The sequence below is a fragment of the Rhea pennata genome, chromosome 4 (genome assembly GCF_028389875.1).
Source record: "Rhea pennata isolate bPtePen1 chromosome 4, bPtePen1.pri, whole genome shotgun sequence".
NCBI lineage: Eukaryota > Metazoa > Chordata > Aves > Rheiformes > Rheidae > Rhea > Rhea pennata.
This window is the reverse complement of record NC_084666.1, coordinates 44,119,760-44,138,966: the sequence shown is the minus strand read 5'-3', so window position 1 is coordinate 44,138,966 and position 19,207 is coordinate 44,119,760. Positions and strand designations below refer to the sequence as shown.

The 19,207-nt window shown below is 38.6% G+C and overlaps 1 long non-coding RNA gene across 6 annotated transcripts in view; it reads left to right on the top strand.

Annotated features, from left to right (window-relative positions):
* The first annotated feature begins 11,961 nt into the window (after nucleotides 1–11,961).
* The window catches only part of LOC134139430 (uncharacterized), an 82,719-nt gene continuing 75,473 nt past the window's right edge, over nucleotides 11,962–19,207 (top strand). For all 6 annotated transcript variants that reach the window (XR_009958149.1, XR_009958147.1, XR_009958151.1 and 3 more), the window contains exon 1: nucleotides 11,962–12,022. This is a non-coding gene — a long non-coding RNA (uncharacterized LOC134139430). The remainder of the gene's footprint in view (nucleotides 12,023–19,207) is intronic.

Below are 19,207 nucleotides of genomic sequence, written 5' to 3'. Positions count from 1 at the left end.
CCTCAGAGTGAGTAGACCTTTCTTAAGTGCTTGATCAGTACAATAAAGAACACCAAATATTGGCCTTTTATGCATCTCTTTCTAATCAGTGCTTTAGAAGAGAGATGACTGGTATGTGATTGCCAGGTAGCCTTCATTTCATTTAAAACTCCACTACTCCCAATTTGTGCTTAGAACCTGTAATCTTTTAAGATCACATGAATGTTTACAGAGTGTGAAAGTGCTGGAGGAACCAAAGGAATAAAGCTGCAGTCTGATCTGCCTAAGTTGTGGGAAGAGAACGTTTTGCTGATAAGGACCTTGATGGGAAGCTGTAGGAAGGAGGGAGAGAAAACAAGAAATAGGACAGAGGTAAATGTCTGTGAAGTGCAGATGAGAAGGAAAGATTATAGATGGAGAGATTTAAAAAATGAGACTTCCAAATAGAACACTTCATTCTTCCAAGATAGTTGAGAAGTTGCTGTATGCATAATTGTTTAAGAAAAATGTTTCTAAATATAATTGTTGCCTGTAAATCGTGTGAGAAACTGAATGCCTAGAAGATCAACACAACAGAAATAAAAACTGGACTGGGGCACTTCAGAACTTTAAGTCTGGAGCATTCATAAAAATGAATAATCAGTAACAGATTAATATTTAAGAGTGTATTAGGTAATACACTTAGGGGACTAGTGGAGGAGAAAATCTTGTTCTCTGGAATGTAATGGATTTAATAAACTGGTCTTTTCTCACTTCACTGTCAGGTGCTCTGCAGTCTATAGAGTACTGACATAGTTATCTCACAGCAAATAACAAATTGCTCTTTCATTTATAGCACTTAGATAACATACTCATTGGGCCTTACCTATAAAGGAAGAAAGAGCCCCTATTAACTGTAAGGTTTTTTTTCATGTTTTCCACACACAGACATGTCAGGAAAATTTTATCTTCTTCTTCTTCTTCTTCTTCTTCTGTTTCTTCTTCTTCTTCTTCTTGTTCTTGTTCTTCTTCTTGTTCTTGTTCTTGTTCTTCTTGTTCTTGTTCTTCTTCTTGTTCTTGTTCTTCTTTCCTATGACAAGTTACCTTATTTTCTTATAGTGACTGATATTGAGTTAAGTAGCATTTTGGCAATCCACAGTAATGTGTAACGGAAAATCTGTTAGATGTAGACAGCATTTGTTAAGACTCTTCAATAACTTTAATCATTTAAGCACTCAGTTCAAATGTGCTTTTCAAATGTGCTTTTCAAATGTGCTTGGACCTTTTATTTGACAAGTGCTTGTTACAGTCTTTTAGACCTTAACATATGTTATTTTGCTTGCTTGGAAGGGAAAATAAAAGTAGGGCATACTGGAATACTTGAGTTATAAATGCCAGGGTATAAATACGTGCTATAGGTGAGAGAAGCTAGTTAAAACTGCTGGATGTACCAAAAATCATTTATTGTAAAAAAAGAAGTCCTTTCTTGGAAGCTGTGGTATCCAAATCTTAACGAAGACCTACTGAAGGCCAGGCCTACTGGATTTGGAGGGGTGGCAGCAGCCACATGGGATTTGGCACTTTCCTTTGCGAGGAAGGAAGGTAACGCTGCCAGGTGGTTTGTCCCCTGTGCTGGCATTCCCTGGCTTCCCAGTGCGGTGGGATCAGTGACTGGAGTGACTGGGAAGTAGGAGATGGGGGCGATAAGGTAGCACTGATCTGAGCAACTGAACAGGAAAGGGGGGAAGAGAGGTTAGTGGGATGGGAGGAGAGTGTAAAGAATAGTGACTGAAATTTGCCTAGAAGGAGTGAGGAAATCACTTTTGACAAAATTGCCTTTGTTTGGGTCTCTGTCTGCACACGCTGAGTTATTAAGGCAGCCAAAGGCTCCCTGAGCATGAGCATGCTCCCTGTAGCATGAGGAATATTTCCAGAGCTCCTTCCCCTGACTAAATCAAAGGTGTACGGAAAGGAGGAAATCACTGCATAAGGCTTCATATTTTCACCGTTCACAAACGTGACAAACTGTACAGGATGCTCAAGTTTCCCCATCCCTCAGACTAGAGAGACTTACAGACAACTTAATTTAGCTTTCTAAAAACATAGACTGCTATCCTATTTCTGACAATAAAGACCATATTTTTTGCTGTTAGAGGACAGTGAACTTCGTAATTGATAAAAATGGAATTCATTTCATGTGCTTTTCAATAATTTTTCGCTCATCCTTAGCTTTCTTGTTGTTTTGCTTCATTTTTTAATTTTCAGTGGAGGACCAATACTGAACTTTGTGCAGGATAAGGAAAGTTCACGTAATACCAATGCCGTATTTTCATCAGTCTTCTCTGTCTCTTGCTGTGAATAGTCTAACGTATGGCTTACACTGATACTACTGAAGCAGGAACTGAGAAGCTGATGGTGACATATAAACCTTTTCCCAAATAGCAACAATGTATAAATTTGCTAAAATGTTCAGTGTGTTTTAGTATGTATAATAATAAACCAACACATTTCAACAATTAGGTAATTCCAAAGAGGAGTCTAATAGCAAAGCCTAGGGGTTCAATGCTTAGGACCTAAAAACAAATGCAAAAAAATGGATTTTTCAAAGATGCGCTTATCTGGGTGATTCTCTCCTTTCCCTTCAGCGTTGTCTAGGTTGATTCACGATGCCTATGGGCAGGAATGTCAAAGCTTAGACTGAGCAAAGATTCCCTTTCTGACTTAAGATCTGCGTGATACCCATGCTGGTCTGGATCAAAGGTGCTGTTGCTTTCATGAACCTTTCTACTGTGAGGGGAATAACATGAGAAGTATGTGAATGACTGTTTACATCTGCTGTATTAAATACGGTATGTGGTGAATACAGATGTAATTCAAGGTGTGAACAACTGGGCAAATGTCCATGTTAGGTTTTATGAATGTTTTGTGTAACGTAGTTTTTGCTATTTGAATTTATATTTCTGCTTGCCTAAATGCAGGAAGCTCAGTTAAAGTTGTCTGTGATGCTATTAAAGAGTCAAGCTAGAACATAAAGCAATGAAACTCATAAGGTAGCTGCAGTTTGGCAGTCTGCCAGAGCTCGCTCCATTCGCTTTCCAAGGCTAAGCCTAAGAACATAGAAAACGTAAAGGCTACAGAGCTTCGGAGCAGCACAGCTTAGAGGTTGGCCCTGAGGCCAAAATACCTGCCTGACTGCATTGTTTGGCAGTTGCTATATCCCTAAGACTAGCTTTGAATGACTGTGCTGGTAATTTCCAGTTGTCTCAAGTACACGTTTATAAGCTGGTTTTCAAGGCACTTGTATTTGACATATAGATTAGCCTGGTACTTATTGCATCATCCTGCTAATCCAACCACTTCTGAAGCAGTGAGGTCAGACAGAAGAGGCGATATGGCGTTGCTCCTGGAAAGCGCCCGTGGTGCCTTCGCCGCGGAGTTCTGCAGTCTGCAAATGGGCAGGTGGTGCTTGGAAGCTGCACAAACCTACGGTGAAGTCAGGCTGCTTGTAGGGAAGAATATGCCAGGAGGTAGGCTTTGGGAATATCTTCACCTACTGTACAAAGGTACAATACATTGGAGAGGCAGGCAATGTGGCTAGAAAAGAGAGACTGCTGAGGTGATGGGAGGCTACGGCCAAGAGTAACTCTTCACAGCAAGGCAGTCACACTGAACATTGTGGAGGGTTTTCCTTGTGACTGTAAGAAGTACTCAGCTTGCTCTATGTTATGAATAAAGAAAACCAGCAAAAAGAAAGGTAAGATACATGTGAAGGATTCTTGTGACTGAGTTTTGACTTTTCCAATTTGGGTCACTTTAATCACCTGCTTTTGCAGATCCCAAGAGGAAAACCTTTACTGTGTCCAAACCCAACTGGATCTGCTGAAGCGGTATTCAGAGTATTTGGGAGCAACAGGCTGGAGCCTGACTGAGCCTGAGCAAACTGCAGAATTCCGCATCTACGTGCCAGGAGATATAAAGGCCTGAGAGCAGAGATGCACTATGGTAGCTGGGCGTTCAAGCAGAACCCAGCTGGTTCCACCAGATAGTCCCAATTACCCTGACTCTTCCAACCAGGTCAGAGGGTCTTCAGCCAGTGGTAAATGTTGCAAGTAGCAATAAATATTTCTTTTTTTTTTCATTTGCTAAGTGAGAGATATGTTTATGGTGCTGTTGAATCACAGATGATTCAAAAGCAGCATGAGAGAAGCACTGGATTTGGCTGCTTCCAGGAAAGTAATGCAGGGGCAGTAGCTACAAGGAACAGGAGCAACATCTGCCCTAAATGCAGCTCCAGAAATATTATTCTCCGTTGACTGTTACTTAAGAACAAGAAAGACTGCTTACATGTGACACAAGCCAGAGTGAGATGGGAACACTATCTCCTTAGGTACCATACTTTTTGGTTACAGCCAGAAATGTAAGGGAAGTACCTCAGAAGTAACAAAGAACTCTGTAAACTCTGCAAATAGCAACTTAAAATGGCAAAATGTCCATTTACACCATCCAGTACCATTTTCCTTCTCTTGTCTTTCCTAAGGGCAATTACAAGAATTATTAAGTCATTTTTACCTGCCTGTTGATAGAGAATTGTCAGTTAATTCAAATATCAAAAGTAGTGCTTTGTTTCATCCTCAGATTTCAGGAGGAAATAATTTCCCCCTCTTGTAGTTCTCTCCCTACCTCCTTGCTCCCCAGTTAGCTATTGAATATAAAATTGTTATTTTATGCACTGCTTAATTTGTAACCAGATTTGAAATCAGATGTGATCTGGACACTCTGTGCTTTTAAGTGCCTGATGTAGGTGAGCTGAACCTTGCTCTCTTTCACACAGTACTATTACACAGGAAGGCATACTTTATATTTAAAGTTCAGTTTCCAACAGCTGTGCGCAAGCACCCAAATAGATACTTAGTTCAGTAAGATTTCTAAATATCTGCCTAACATGCTACTGTATGCTGCTGGTAACAAAAGTTTTCCCATTACCATATACCATTAAGGCTGGTAGTAAGAGAGCCAAGGCACAAATGTGACGAGTCTCAAAGGCAATGCAAATGATCACCTGTGTCCCGTACCCTGCACTAACTTGGTGTTTGTTAAATGAAACTCCCACCTGGATTTAATCTTTGCTGCATGCTACAGAGAGAAACGAGGAAAAGCAAACCAAAATTCCAGCCAGTGAATGCTGCAGACCCACTGTAAGGAAAAAAGAGTCCTTCCTGATTCCAAGTGTGGTGATCACTTACCAGACCGCTTGGATATGTGGTTCGGATATGCCTCATACGTATGCACATGTGATTTTTTGGATGTGTGTAGCTATTTAAGAATCCTTATTCGTCTAACAAACTTACCTACATTGAGGAATTCTTTTATCTAGTTATACGATCCATGCGTAAGCTTACTAGTCTTCAAATTAAAATAGTAGTGTAATGAAAGCAAGGAAATTCTATCTGGAAGTCTTTTCCTGAACTTGCTGTATTCACAGTGTTTTATTACCATTTGATTTTGTGCTCATAAGATCCCCAAGTTTAGGGACTGCTGTAACAATCGATTCTAACAAGCTTTCTTTGCAGTTATTCCAATTTAAGTTCATCTTCATTGAAAATGGTTGACCAGAACTGCACACAACATTCCTTTCAGTTTCTTTCACAAATAAAATATCTTGTCTGATGGATTCTTGAGTCTCCTTAGCCCTTTCGTAGCTTCAGCAATGACTATCCATAGACATCTTCCAATAGGCTAATATACCCACTTTTACTTATGCATTCACCTGTAATTAATGAGCCTTAAAGCACAAGTTCTTAATAGATGTTCCTAAGTGCATGAATCTGGTCTATTATTAAATCATATATTATTATATCATTTCAATCAATAACGTCATTTAATGATCTGGTCTTTGTAATAACAATACTGCACAACTTAACATTATCTGCTAATTTCATCTATATCCTTAAATGACCTATTAAACAGGACTGATGGCTGGTAAGACAGCTAGTAACCTCTCCTCGCTCCATGGCTACTTAGTCAGTATGGTCTGTTGTCCCCCCTTAGTCACATCCTCAGCTGCTTTACAAACCTTGTTTTAGCAGTTGGCTTCTCCATCTTTAGCAAACTTTTTCTGTGGGGCTATTGTATCAAATGTTTTATTTAAATCTATGATGAATAATATTCTTCTGTTTAATAAATCAGATATCTTAGGAAAAGAGGTACTAGATTCATCTGAGATAATCTACTGTTGATAAAACCCCATTATAATTTATACTACTTTCCATTTATCTCTCTGCCCTTAACGAGTCTTCTTCCAAAAGCTAATCTAGAATTTTGCATTGGATTTAAGTTGGTTTAGTAAGCCTAGAGGCTCCTGAATAGTTTTTGTCCTCTCTCTTTTTTTGCAATACAGTTTCTGTGTTTGCTGCTCTCTACTTGTAGAACACTACCTCCATAAATCCTTGCGGATGGACTTGGAATTTTTTTTGCCAATTTCCTGTTTCTGTATTCTAGGATGGAGAATATTCATCCCCTCCTATTTTTGCTTTATTACTTATTAGGAATATTATCATTTTTTCTCTCTCAGTTGTCATAATTTCCAATGCTCTGTCTTCACTTTTAGTCCTTATTCTATTATTGTCTCCATCATCAGCTTTACAGAAAATGGTGGCAAAATACCCATTTAACATGTGGGTCAGACCTAGATCAATGTTGATCTCTAGTCTATCTTTGCAGTACTGCAGCTTCTTTCTTCCCAATGCTGCTTTGTTTTTAAAAATATGTAAAGAATTTTTGCTCTTTTACGATAAATGTAAAGACTGTCTCAGGAAATATCGCAAACGTTTTCTCTTCCTTTCTATATTCTCTAACTTCTAAGGAATCTCTCCCTCTGTTCTTGGTAGGTTTGCATGTGTACAAAAGGGGCTGATTCATTCAAGAAATCCCCTAAATCTTTTCTATTAGCTTTTTTTCCCCTTGCAATGCAAAGTCTAAATAGTGCCTGCCTTTTGATTTAAAGTAATTCCTTACTTTCTATGTGTTAAAAGCTTTGTGTTCCTGAATTCATTCTGCATCAACACATGGTTTCTTTAGTTCCTTTCTAAAGTTCCAATCATAAGGCATAGACAGAGCTGTTATCTATCTCATAGATTAATAAAGATTCATGATCACTCAGCCCAAGATTATTTTCTTTGAAGAGCTGTCTTGCAAGATCTTGCTTGTTGCTAAACTGATGTCCAAAGTACCATTTTTTGTTGGCTTACTTGGTATTTATTAAAGAAATCTGTCTTTTAGCATGTGCAAGACTATCTCAGCTTCTGGCTGTTAGTGATGGCATTTATATTCCGAGTTTGGGAAGTCAGCCTCCCACATTTGCACTATTTCCACTCTAGTTCTCATAATGTCATAGAGATCTCTCTTCATATTCTATCCCAAGCCTGAGGATTCTGTAACAGTGCTCAAAAGCTCTCACTTTGGGGCTTTGCAAATTTATCCTTGTAGTGATTTTCTCCTAAGCTCATTCAGTTTCCTCCCATGCCATCATACATACATATATGTGATGTATATATATAGTTTATTGTTAATAGTTCTGAACACTTATATTCCCTCTAGAGGGCTCTATTCCTCCCTACTAATTGTTAAATATTTCTCTACCATTTTTGTAGTCATCTCTAGTCTTACTCCCATCCTTTCTAAATAAGTGAAAGCTTCAGCTGTTTTTCTCAAATCACAAATAATTTTTGCTTCAGGTATCTGCTCCTGTAATGTCAAGTTTCATTTTATGCTTGATGTCAGCCTAACTAGAACTTGTTGAATGTGTTCTATTAAAAAAGTAATTCAGTAGAGAATGGTTATTTTTTGGTTTTGAAACCAAAATAAGAAACATTAGGTATTTATAGAATCTTTCAGCATTTTGTGAAATCCTCCAAAAAAAAAAAAAAAAAGATATCAGCAAGCTGAACACAAAGTATTATAATACTAAAGTCTGATTGTTTTTTAATTTCTGTTTCTTCCTGAAAAAAATATATTTTATTTAAAATAGAAATAGAGTTTTTCTAAATATTTTGTTCTGGAAAACATATTTCCTAAGTAGCTCTGACCAAACTCTCCTTCCGAAGTTGTGCTTTGCTTCATTACCTGAAACCTAACTAATAAACTGATATTAGATGTGCACAGTGACCCCTTTTTGAAGAAGGGAAGATAAACAAAAATATAAAAGGACACAAAGCATCAAGGCGTTCTCTGTGACAGCTGTGCTTTTAAAGCTTAGGAAACAATAGCACAGCTTGACAAGGTTAGAAAATTATGATAATTAGAGAGAAGAGAGGAAAAAAAAAGGAAGCAACAACCCCTCAAGCAGCAAAACTAATTAGTGAAGACATTTAAAAAACATGATATTGAAGGGGCTGGGTTTAGAATAAATATCAATTCCTTTCCCCACAAGAACAGAACTTTCACCTGTCGCACTTTATTAGGATTAGCAGGAGTATATTGCTGCTGAGCCACCAGGCAGGACTGCAATAACTCGCAGTACGTGGATCAGCAATTATTTCTGGCATTCAAGTATGAAAAGCTGACTAGAGAGAACTGCTTGTTTTACTGGATATTTTCTCTCCATACAATTTACTACCCTAGGTGCTACAAAGCACCCTTCTTCTCAAAATTTCCTGTGGTGGTTCCAGCGCAGTTTGTGGCCTTCTCCAAGGGCAAGTAGATTGTTTCAACACAAAATAAACCAATGAGTAGAATGGGATGGAAAAGATAGTTTTCTCCTGTCTGCTGCAATCTACCAGTAAAATAACCAACAGTATTCGCAAGCAGCAAATTTTTCAAATATTTATTTTCATTGTATATATTCAGGCCTCTATTAGATGTTTACAAATACTCCTGTAGAGCAATTAACTTAACTAGTGCTATTTTAGATGTTAACATTACTACATTGTTATTTTAGAACAACAGCACAGCTAGTTATGATTTAGCCTTTGTTTTCTGTTACAGAATTTATGTTTCTCTTTCTCATCTTGACTGATGATAACTTTCTATTTTGTCCTTTTTATTTCCGGAACCATGATTGACTTAAATGTATTTTGCAAAAGATTTGCTTAAGAAATGAAAGATTAATGGTTGTGAGCACAAGTAACTTATTTCACATTTTTTCCTTACATATCTTAATCTGAGTATAATGTATAGCTTCTACTTTAGCCTTGGGTGCCTGATCAACAGAAACACTAATGCACAGCAGTACTGCTTTGGTTTTATAAGATCTTTCTATGCCAGAGAGCCAAAGCTTGAAAGAGATGAATGTATCTAGTCTTCTGTAAAACTGAGCAGAAGCATCCATCATTTACAGGTGGGAAACTGATGGGCCAAAAAATTTACAAATCACCAAACAATACATTTGAGTCCTACCTTAAAATAGAATGTCCTATCCTGCTTTTGGGAGTGAGAGACTTCCTTATTTGCCCTGACTAGCAGTTTTTAGTTGTCATTTTTGTAAAATGTTGTGTAAAAGAGATGTAAAAAGAGTTTATACACAGAACTTATGAATCAATGTTAAGATATGAATCTATGAAAAGACCACAATATTCAATAGCTTTATTTAAAAACAAAAGTGAATATCTGACTTCAAAGGAAAAATTGGAAGGAAATTCACAGTTTGGAGTAGCTTAGTGGAATTTTCGTAAGTGCTGTATGACTGTCTGCATTGAAAATGGCATTAGCATGGCTACATGTTCATCAGATTGAGATATTTATTCTGAAATTGCTTGCTTGTTTTAGGGAACCTCATCTTGGGTTAATCAAAAGAATAGGCTCACTGATACCACGTGCATTGACACTGCATGCCCTCTGAGAAGACCTTTTAAATGAGACTAAGATATCTTAGTGAGAGGAGCTTGTGTTTCCCTTCAATTTATTTGGGGAAGGGAGTGGGAGGAAAGGGCCTTTCCAGCATTTTTCACCTTTTCTATTTTTTCTTTTAGCAAACTGCTGTCTCCCTAGATACCCCATGGTGATAATTATATGCCTGTGCATATTAGAAGAGATTAAATATCTCCAGCATGCTTATGTGCAAAAGGTGTCCTGAGCTGATCTTAATTAAGGCTGGGGTAAATAGTGTAAAGTAAGTTGGAACTGTTAAATGGATTCATTTCAGATAGGCTTTTTCTTTCTTTTTACCTTTTCTTGCTTTCAAGATAGTCTGGCAATTCCAGATTTTCATGGAATGCAAACCCCAAGGTTTCAGGCCCTGTGGGAAAGAGCTGAATTTTACTTTCAGTTGCACAAGTCACATTCAATAAGCCTGTAAGCTCATCCAGTTGGGAAAGTGTGCAAACACTCAGCAGCGTATCTGACCATCTGCAACTAAACACAGCTTGGATTTTGACTATTTCAGTTAAACAGTGGGATCAATATTTTATTAGATATGAATCAAATCTGAGCACTGAATTCAAGCAAATGGTGGCCTGCTGGCGGTGAGTCCTGAGTACCCACTAAATCAGTATCTCTGAATGAACTATTCTGTGAGAATTGTTCAGTGAGCTTTTATTGCAATATACAGGAATGTGCAAAGCTTTCCTGCACATGCCTCTGCTAGAAGACAGCTTGACGTTCTGACTTGGTTTGACTTTGCTCCGTGGTTAGAACAACGCAGTTGTCAGCAGATCTCAGGCACACCATTAGCTCTGAAGCTACCGTATGCCTGTATTCCAAAACTTGTGTATTTTGGAGGCTTCAGAGCAACTCTGCAGAGGGATCTGTGAAACCTTTGAAGCAATATTTTTGTAATTCACTGTTGCATCCTACCGGACTGTGTGATAGCCTCGGCATAACTTTTGCAGTGCAGCTAGCTTCTTGGTTCAGCTGGAGCTTCTTCCAAATGGAGCTATGGGGAACTACATGGGGATCTACACTTGGAAAACATTCAGCAAACTGCAAATTGATCTGTTTTCTGCCAAAAAAATCAAGTTCTGCTGAAGCTCTGACAGCTGTAACTTGTCATAGAGAAAACCCTCCAAAGAAAAACTAAATGGCTGTTAATCTTGATAGTACGTTACTGTCTAATGAGCAGTTACATTTTATATATTGTTTTTTAACACCTACATATTGCTGTCCTAGTTTCCCTGAGCAACCACCAAAAGGAAGTTCATTTTTCTTTACAAATCAGTCATGAAGCTTCATATCTTGTTTTTCACATTTAGTCAAAATCACCATTGAATGTCATATGAAGCCAAGGGAGATTTGTCTGAACAAGAGAAACAGGATGAGGACCATGCTGAAAATAGGATTGGAGCTAAACCAACCAGGCAAATAACCCTGGCAAATGGATGACTGACTACGATGAAAAGCCCCTTGCAATGAGTAGTACTCTCGTTTTAATGTCAGTTAGCTTTCATCCTTTCGTACAGTGTCTGAGAGCAGCAAGATACTGTGATAACTATTTGGGACTATCTGCATTTGGAGATACTATTGCTAAATAGGGTCATATCTATAAAAATTTCTTGGGAATTTTTCCTTTGTCTTGGCAGTTCCGTGGCATCTGGGTTAGCATGACTGATTTTTCTGTAACTGTATGAATTAAAACAACCTCATGATCCATACAGATAAGAAGTGAAATTCATGTTATCTTGCTGTTTCTCTGAAGTGTACTGAGTCACAGAGAAAGTATTACTCTGTGAAATATTGTCATATCTTTGGAAAGAATGCCAGAAGAATGAGCAAAAACTTTCCCGTCAGTTAACTGTGTCTGGCAGTCAGACAGATGCTGCTGGGATGAGATAAAGGCGCGTGACTCCTGTTACTGCTTCATTAGGAAATGCTGTTGTAGGAAAGGGGTCATGTGAGGCCTATAGATTTCGGGTCTAAATCTGGCGATGCTCTTAAGCCTAGCCTTATTTAAAAGATAATCTTTCATTCTGCTTCTCAGCTCCTGCCTTCTTTTCTCTTCGCTTATTCTTGGCTCTGCAGTCATGCGCTTCCCCCGTGCCAGCCTTAGTGCCTGCCAGACACTTCTGCGAGGCGACGGAGCTCCGTAAGCTAGCAGAAAACAATCCCTCTCTTTTGGAGCCGGTTTTCTGCTGGGGTAAAGCTTTAAATTCACTTACGGGCAGGCCCAACAAATGCCAGGGCTGATAGGAGTGCGCAGTAGTTTGGGTGGTGCGAAGGAGGGAGGAAGCAGCGGGATCGGTGCCTGTTGGGGAGAGTGGGCTGCTAGCTCTTAGTGTCACCCAGTCCTGTGGAACTGCTGGTGGGCTTTGAGGAGGAAGAGGGTGAGAAAGAGCCTCCTTAATGCCTAATGTAATGGAAGAACAGGTAACCACCTCTAATGGCTGGCAGCAGCTCAGTTCCTCCGAAGGGAGGGAAGAGAGTAAGTATAAATACTTAGGAATTATGGCTAAATTTTCTCTCCTCACCTCCGGAGACTTTGAACTGGTGCCAGCTCAGGGTAATAGGGAAACAAACCAACAAACCACACAGTCTTCTCAAAGAATTTGAGAAACACTCTTACAGAACAGAATAACTTTTCCAGTGATTGGATGTTAAGTGTCTATTCTAGCACTACCACAGAAGCAGTTTCGGTTGAGTTCAGTCTTTAAAATCTTGTATAAAGTGGTGGTGTGCAATTAGGTATGTTAACTTTGATGCAGAAGGTAAGCTCCAGGAGGAAAAGTTGATGATAATACCCGGTAGCATTAAGATATATTGGTAAACAGATAATACTGCAATTGAATTTTCTCTTTACGATGCAAGTGTTGTCTATGTGATAGAATATAATAACCTCATACTTTGACCCAAACAGTCAATTTTAGGGAGGCTTATGACTTCTTCCCAATAGGAGAATAAACTGATAATGGAATCATATTTCTTTCATGCAATCCTGATCATTTAAAAGAAAGAAGAAAAAACACCGTTTCCCTGAACACAGTGTGAACCAAACAGTGAAAAATAATTTCCTTTTTCACAGTTCAGAGCATTTTTTCTGCCTGCTGCTTTATCCAAAATTTTTCCTAGCTGAATTTCAGTGTCATGGCTTTCATGTCATGGGCTTTTTTTTTTCCCCCCTCCTCCCGCCTTTCCTCCTTCTCTGTAGCTATCTGGTCAGTCTTCTGGGCCTCAGGTTTTCGAAAGAGGCATGCATCTCATGTTTCCCTGAGAGACCTCCTTTGTTGCTGGACTGCTCATCCAGAAAGTTATTGTCAACTGAATTGTCTTTTTCAGGCAAAAAGTGAAGTTCAGTTGCTGAAAAAGTATGCAGTAGGTGCACCAAGTCTCATTTCTTCCTCGTTAACTCTTGGGGAGGGTAAGAAGATGAGCAAAACCTTGGTTCCAATCTTGCTGGTGGCTAGGCTCACGTTACTGGAGATATTTGGTAAGGAGAGCAGAGATCCAGAATACTCAGAGGCCCTCGTGAAGGCAGTGGTAAATCTGAATACAGTCCGCCTGACAACAGCAATGTGTCTGTCACTCCAAGTTCTAGTGGAAAAACGACAGTTTCTCAGATATTTTTAACACTGTGAAAAATACAGATTTTATGAGGAGGGCATTTTCCACCAGTGTCACACAGTCTGGGTATTCCTAACCAGCAACAGAGTTGGATTGTATTCAAGAATGATCGCAAAGTGGCTGCACTTCAGCCACAACCATCATTCCTGCCTTGTGCTTAGCTGCTTTCTCTTGGAGGCTCCACATTCTGCTTTGTATTTCTTCTCTGCCTTTGAATAGAACATGAGCTGGGCTGCATCCACATCTTCTGCGTTGCCTGGGCACTAAAAAGGAGCAGCTTTATGTCACATTTGGAGTGGATGCAGCTCATGGGTCTGCAAATGCGTATCTACAAATCTGAGCTCTCTCCATCTTGCCCACAGGTAATGGCTGTGTGGGTAGAAACAAAATTTGGTCTCTGAAAATTACTGCAGGTTTTTCCTTGTTCTCAACATCCTGTAGGTGGGATTAAAATAAACAGAGGAACCTCCATTGATTCTCTCAGGAGTTTGTAAGCAGTTTGAAAAAGAGGCTGGGGATAAATGAGATTACTGAGATGCTTCAAAATGCCCTCCTTAGTAATTCTATGCTTGATCAGTTCCAGTGTCTTCTGAATAGTCTCTGTGACATTTTTAGGGAAAATCCTGCATTAATTCATTGAAGCATGTCCAAAGAGGACTGTTTGGTTTGCAGGAGCTATGAGGCCCACAATCATTCTAGACAGGCTCTTTAGACAACTTAGCTATTACGCTCTTTGAAAATCTCTGCTGAACGCATGCAAGAGACTGTTTTTTCCATGGATGTAGAGCCTGGCCAAATATGCATGAACTTCAGTCTTTTGAAAGGTGGAGAATGGTGACTCCCTAGCAAATATAAAGATCTTTCTTAAATTATAAGAGGTACTAGAATTTATTAGTGTAACAGTCATACTAATACTTGTTTTTGTTGCACCTCCCCTGGTCCCTTTGAAGTGTTTACAAAATTGTTTGTTTAGTTACACCTAAACAGGATGGCTGAAATTTAAAAAACAAAAAAAAACCCTCCCCAAATCCAGCCGTCTGTGTAGACACCTGGCATGGAAAATTTCAGTCAAAATGATAATGCTAATGCAAGTTATGAAAATAAACGAAGACAGGATATTTTACTGCCTCCTGCATTGTGTGTAAAGAGCTTCATATTGCAGGAGCCAGTACAAATTGGAACAGAAGTGTGCAGATGGTGGAAGGAACTGCTTTCAATCTGCCACCTTCTTCTGTCAAAACTCTCAGCAAGCTTTGTCATCCTTGCTCTGCCAAATCATTCCCTTTTGATATACACAAACCAAAAATCCAGCTAATACACAGGTAGTCTAGAGCCTAGATATTGTTCTTCCCCAATGTGTACAACTTTCAAACAGTTTTAAGACTACAGGCTTCTTACAGAGACTTCAATCTCATGACCAATATTATATCCTTGGTGCTGCAAACCTGTCATCCCTATGTCCATCCCTTTACCTCTTCTCTCTATATTGGGTGACTTGACTGTAGGGTAAGCCCTTCTTGCCAGTGGTTCCAGGTGTGCAGAGGCATCACCAACACAGCTGGGTTGAATTACCTCTTAGGGACATTAGTTGCTGCCATCAACAAAGCACTTGGAAGTGCTTTGGATTGGTGGTATACATATGCACTTTGGGAATCTCTACTTTAAGCAACACTCTTTGTGGCGATTATTTTACATTGATATAAGACAAATTTAACTTAGTCTGTGTAAAACTTCATAGGCAAAGATGGAAAATATTTATTGCCTGCAGAATGAGTGGTAATAAAAGCAATAAATGTTAAACATGTCTGGAGTTGCTTCATAGCTGTTTGTTTAAATTGCTTTCTTAATGCAATGTTTCAACTCTAAGTAAGCCAGCAAGCATTTAAGTGGAGCAAGAGTTAGTAAAAAATTTCTGAAGACCTAGTTGGAATATTTTAATTTTATTTGCTGAAGTATAATGATAAAAACAAACATGTGTAGGGGAGACAAGTGGAAATTTTATATATGCTGTTTTTTACTGTCCAACTGCATTTATATTGCCAATGCAGTTGTAGTTTTCAGGTTGATCTGTTTAATCAAAGCAGGTACTGCTCTTCAAGTTTTTTTTTTTCCTCTCCTCATACTCTAATGTATACATACTTACATGTGCCATACATTTTCATTGCCTCTGAAAGCATCTTAAACCCTTTCTGAATTGCAGAAAATCAGCCTTGAGTTTATGTAAGACAGACGTTCTCAGGAGTACAAGGACCTGGATATTTAACTGATGGTTAACCCACTTCCCTTTTCTATAAAGAGTTGATTTACTTCCTTGCTTGCTTAACAAATTTGAGATTAAGCTCCTTTTTAAAAAACTCAGTATAGGATATCTGCATTTTGAGTGGATGGACTAAGGTAGCTTTTATAAGAGGATAAGAAAGGAAATACCTGAATTGCCTCTAGATGGCAGAGAGTCATTATTTCTTCGCATCCACTACACCTGCTCTGTCCCTTTCTCTGTAAACAGAGGCTTTCTTACTTACAGTCTATGCTTTGTTTAGTTTTCAAACCATTTTGATATATCCTGAAATCCTAAACACTCAGGATGCAACAGGATGTACATAGTTGTAATTCAGTTAGTCCTGGAAATATGGACAAATGCATTATGCAGTGTATATACTGTGAACCGTCAAGTCTCCTACGTGTGGTTTCCTGTGACAGAGGGGGCATAGCTGATGGCTTGTTCCCAGTGGCTCTATTGCACACATGCAGCTGAAGGGCTGTGTAGGATATACATGGGAAGTTTAAGCACTCAGGATGTGCCAAGTGGACTGCACATGTGTGTGAACTCTGCTTGGATAAGACTTGCTAATAGAACACGAGAACACATTCAGAAAACCCTGGAGCTGGCAATCTTGCTTTGGCCAGGTCCCATTCTGTTCTGGTTACTGGAAAGCCAAGTGGGTAGCTGTTTCTTAGGTGTGATCAGTGGTAACATCTGTGGGTCCACATTAGATCTTCCTTTCTCCAGAGATCAATGACTTCACAATGTGTTTTCTTTACATTTTCGCATGTTTTCCATGCTGGTGTTGCTGCATGATAAAACAAATTACCTTAAAGGTGTTTGCACACCTGTTTGGGCTCAGTGCCGGGATCATGTGTGTGATGTTCTGATTAGCACAATGGCTGCTTCAGTCACCTGAGCACGAGCAATGGACCACACTAAATGATGCTAATAAAGATATTATACATCCTCTAGCAAGTCCTTGCTGGTTGACTGTATTAATCGTAATGTTGAGGAGATGGAAATTGGCCCTGCAATTTTAATTCAGGCTCTGATTTAACAACGTGCTTAAATCCATTACTTTTAGCATGTGCTTATGTTGACTGTGTTTTAGTAGAGCACTCATTAAGCTGCTTACATCTCACTTGGAGAATGTTTACACTTTTATGAATGTCTTTAATTCCAACCTAGCAAAATGCTTTTGTGCATACACAAAGAAAAGCATGTGCTTAAATGCTTTACAAATTTGGGTATATATCATCAGCCTTGATAGTGTGTGTTAGAAGTAAGAAGCACAGCTTTAAGTTGTACAGGTTCCATGAGGTTCTCACAAAAAAGAAAACTTATCATGAGCAAAGCACATGTCATTCTGAATACCCTCAGTTTGATATTCTAGATAACAGCATAAATGAATTTTATAATATATATAATATATATTCAACTGTATGTTCTGCATGGCTAGGAGTAATACCACTAACAGCTCATCAATAGGAAGAATATTGGGTCCAAATAGCTTGAAAGCTGAACATATCAGTGGAAATCTTTTGTGTATTGGGTCAAGCAATGTAAAAATGTAGAGCAAATAAACAATTTTAGACTTACTGAGACGTAAACAATGTTTTTGGGAGAGGTTTCCTATACAATACGTTTTGACATTAAAAATTAAAGTGACTCTGAATACATCTCTTTTAGAAAATATTATAGTGATGAAAGACTTAGCAGCTTGATGGATGTGAATGAGTAAGTCTCATAAATTGAGATACCACAACTGGGATTGCTGCATTAATAGCAATGAGATTATCATAGTGTTAAATCATGCAGCTATACATTTAAAAGTAAGTTCTGGGAATAAATGCATACCATGTAATATTATTTCTTATCTTCTGCTTTCAGCTTGGTGCTATCACACTACATCACAAATATGAGCACTAGTAGATTCTGAATCTCATAGAAGAAGCAGTTTTCAGAAGCTGGTTAAATGAACGATTATGTAATTGCCATTAGTTAATCAACCATCATGATTCTTTTCCCTGATAGTAATGGAAAAAACAGGAGCTGATATACAATTTTGGTTACCAAAAATGATGCATAAAAATAATATTAATGAAATCTTTTTGGTAAAGAAAGCCACAGAGTGACAGCAGCTTCACTATGAAAAGATTTTTCCCCCCTTTTTAAGGTAATTACCGTTTTCAGGGGCCTCTCTAATTTTGTATTCAAGCTTTGATTTCATAAGGTTGTCTCTGGCTAGATGGAGTTTTCCCAAGACCGAGCAAATACTGTCAAAGATGTGTCCCAAATACTTCCATCTGTAAATGTAAAATCTGTAAACTAAGCCCTCTATCATTACCAGCAGAAACAGGTGTAGCTGCCTCTTGCACCCTTTTCTCACATACTTATGCAGAAAAATGAGAAATATATGCAGATAATGGTAGCCCATTGCTTTGATATAGGTACAAAGACAACAATTTCAGAAAAGCTTAGGCTGTCAACCAGGTTTCACTATAAATCTTTGTGGATCTTAAATGCAATTTTAAATGCTCTGAAAAGCATCATATTGAGATAGATATGATTCTTTAATCAATTTCATAAGATCTTCAAGAAATTTCTGTAAAACTTGCTCATTTTGATTAGTACTGGGTTATTTTGCACTGTTCTTATGAGGCTACATTTGTGTTTCAAAGACTGTGAGTTATAATCATGCTGCTTTGCTGTGTAGGAGGTTTTCGGAGGAGGAATAAGAGTGCCAGTGTGAATCTCATAGGGGAGCTGTCTGCACACCGGCAGCTGATGTCCCTGTGAGCACCAGAGTCCTCCAGCAGTCTGCTTATGCCGAGCTCACTTACAGGCCAAAGCCATAGTTTCTTTATGGGAATATAGACAGAAAGAGTCTATGTTGCTTAAAAATGTTCATTAGATCTCACTCACAGGTGTTTTGCTAACCTGACCTTACCTTGGAGCTGGCTGTATCTCAGGCCAACCTATTCAACAGCTTGTGTGCTCATGAGCTTGTACCTTCGTAATTTTGTCCCCCAACTAAATAAAGGATGACACTTCTTTATAGCAAGTGTCATCATATTATTATATGCTTCTTTATGGATAGGTGAACTTATTTAAGTGAAATAACAATCCCCTGTACACTTAAGCTAAGGCTTATGAGAAGAGATCTGAATAAGAATCCTCTCAGAAATGGCTTTCCACCATACAACTTTCCAACGAAAATTTGAAGAGATGCTTCTTAATCCTGCTTTAATTTATTTAAGTGCTCATTAGTCTACTTAGTTATTTTGTTCTTTCCTTGTGTACACTTACATCAAACACAGGTACGTAGCAGTGAAAAACAAAGATATTAGAGAGTTGGTTGAAATGTTCCTAAATACACTTATTGTCTTCAGAATATGCTGTTTTAAGGGGACAGGTTAATTCTGATGATGTTTGGGTATTTCTGAGTTTTTAGGGTTCTTTTGCAGAGGACAAAAAGAAAGGCAGAGAAGGAAGAGA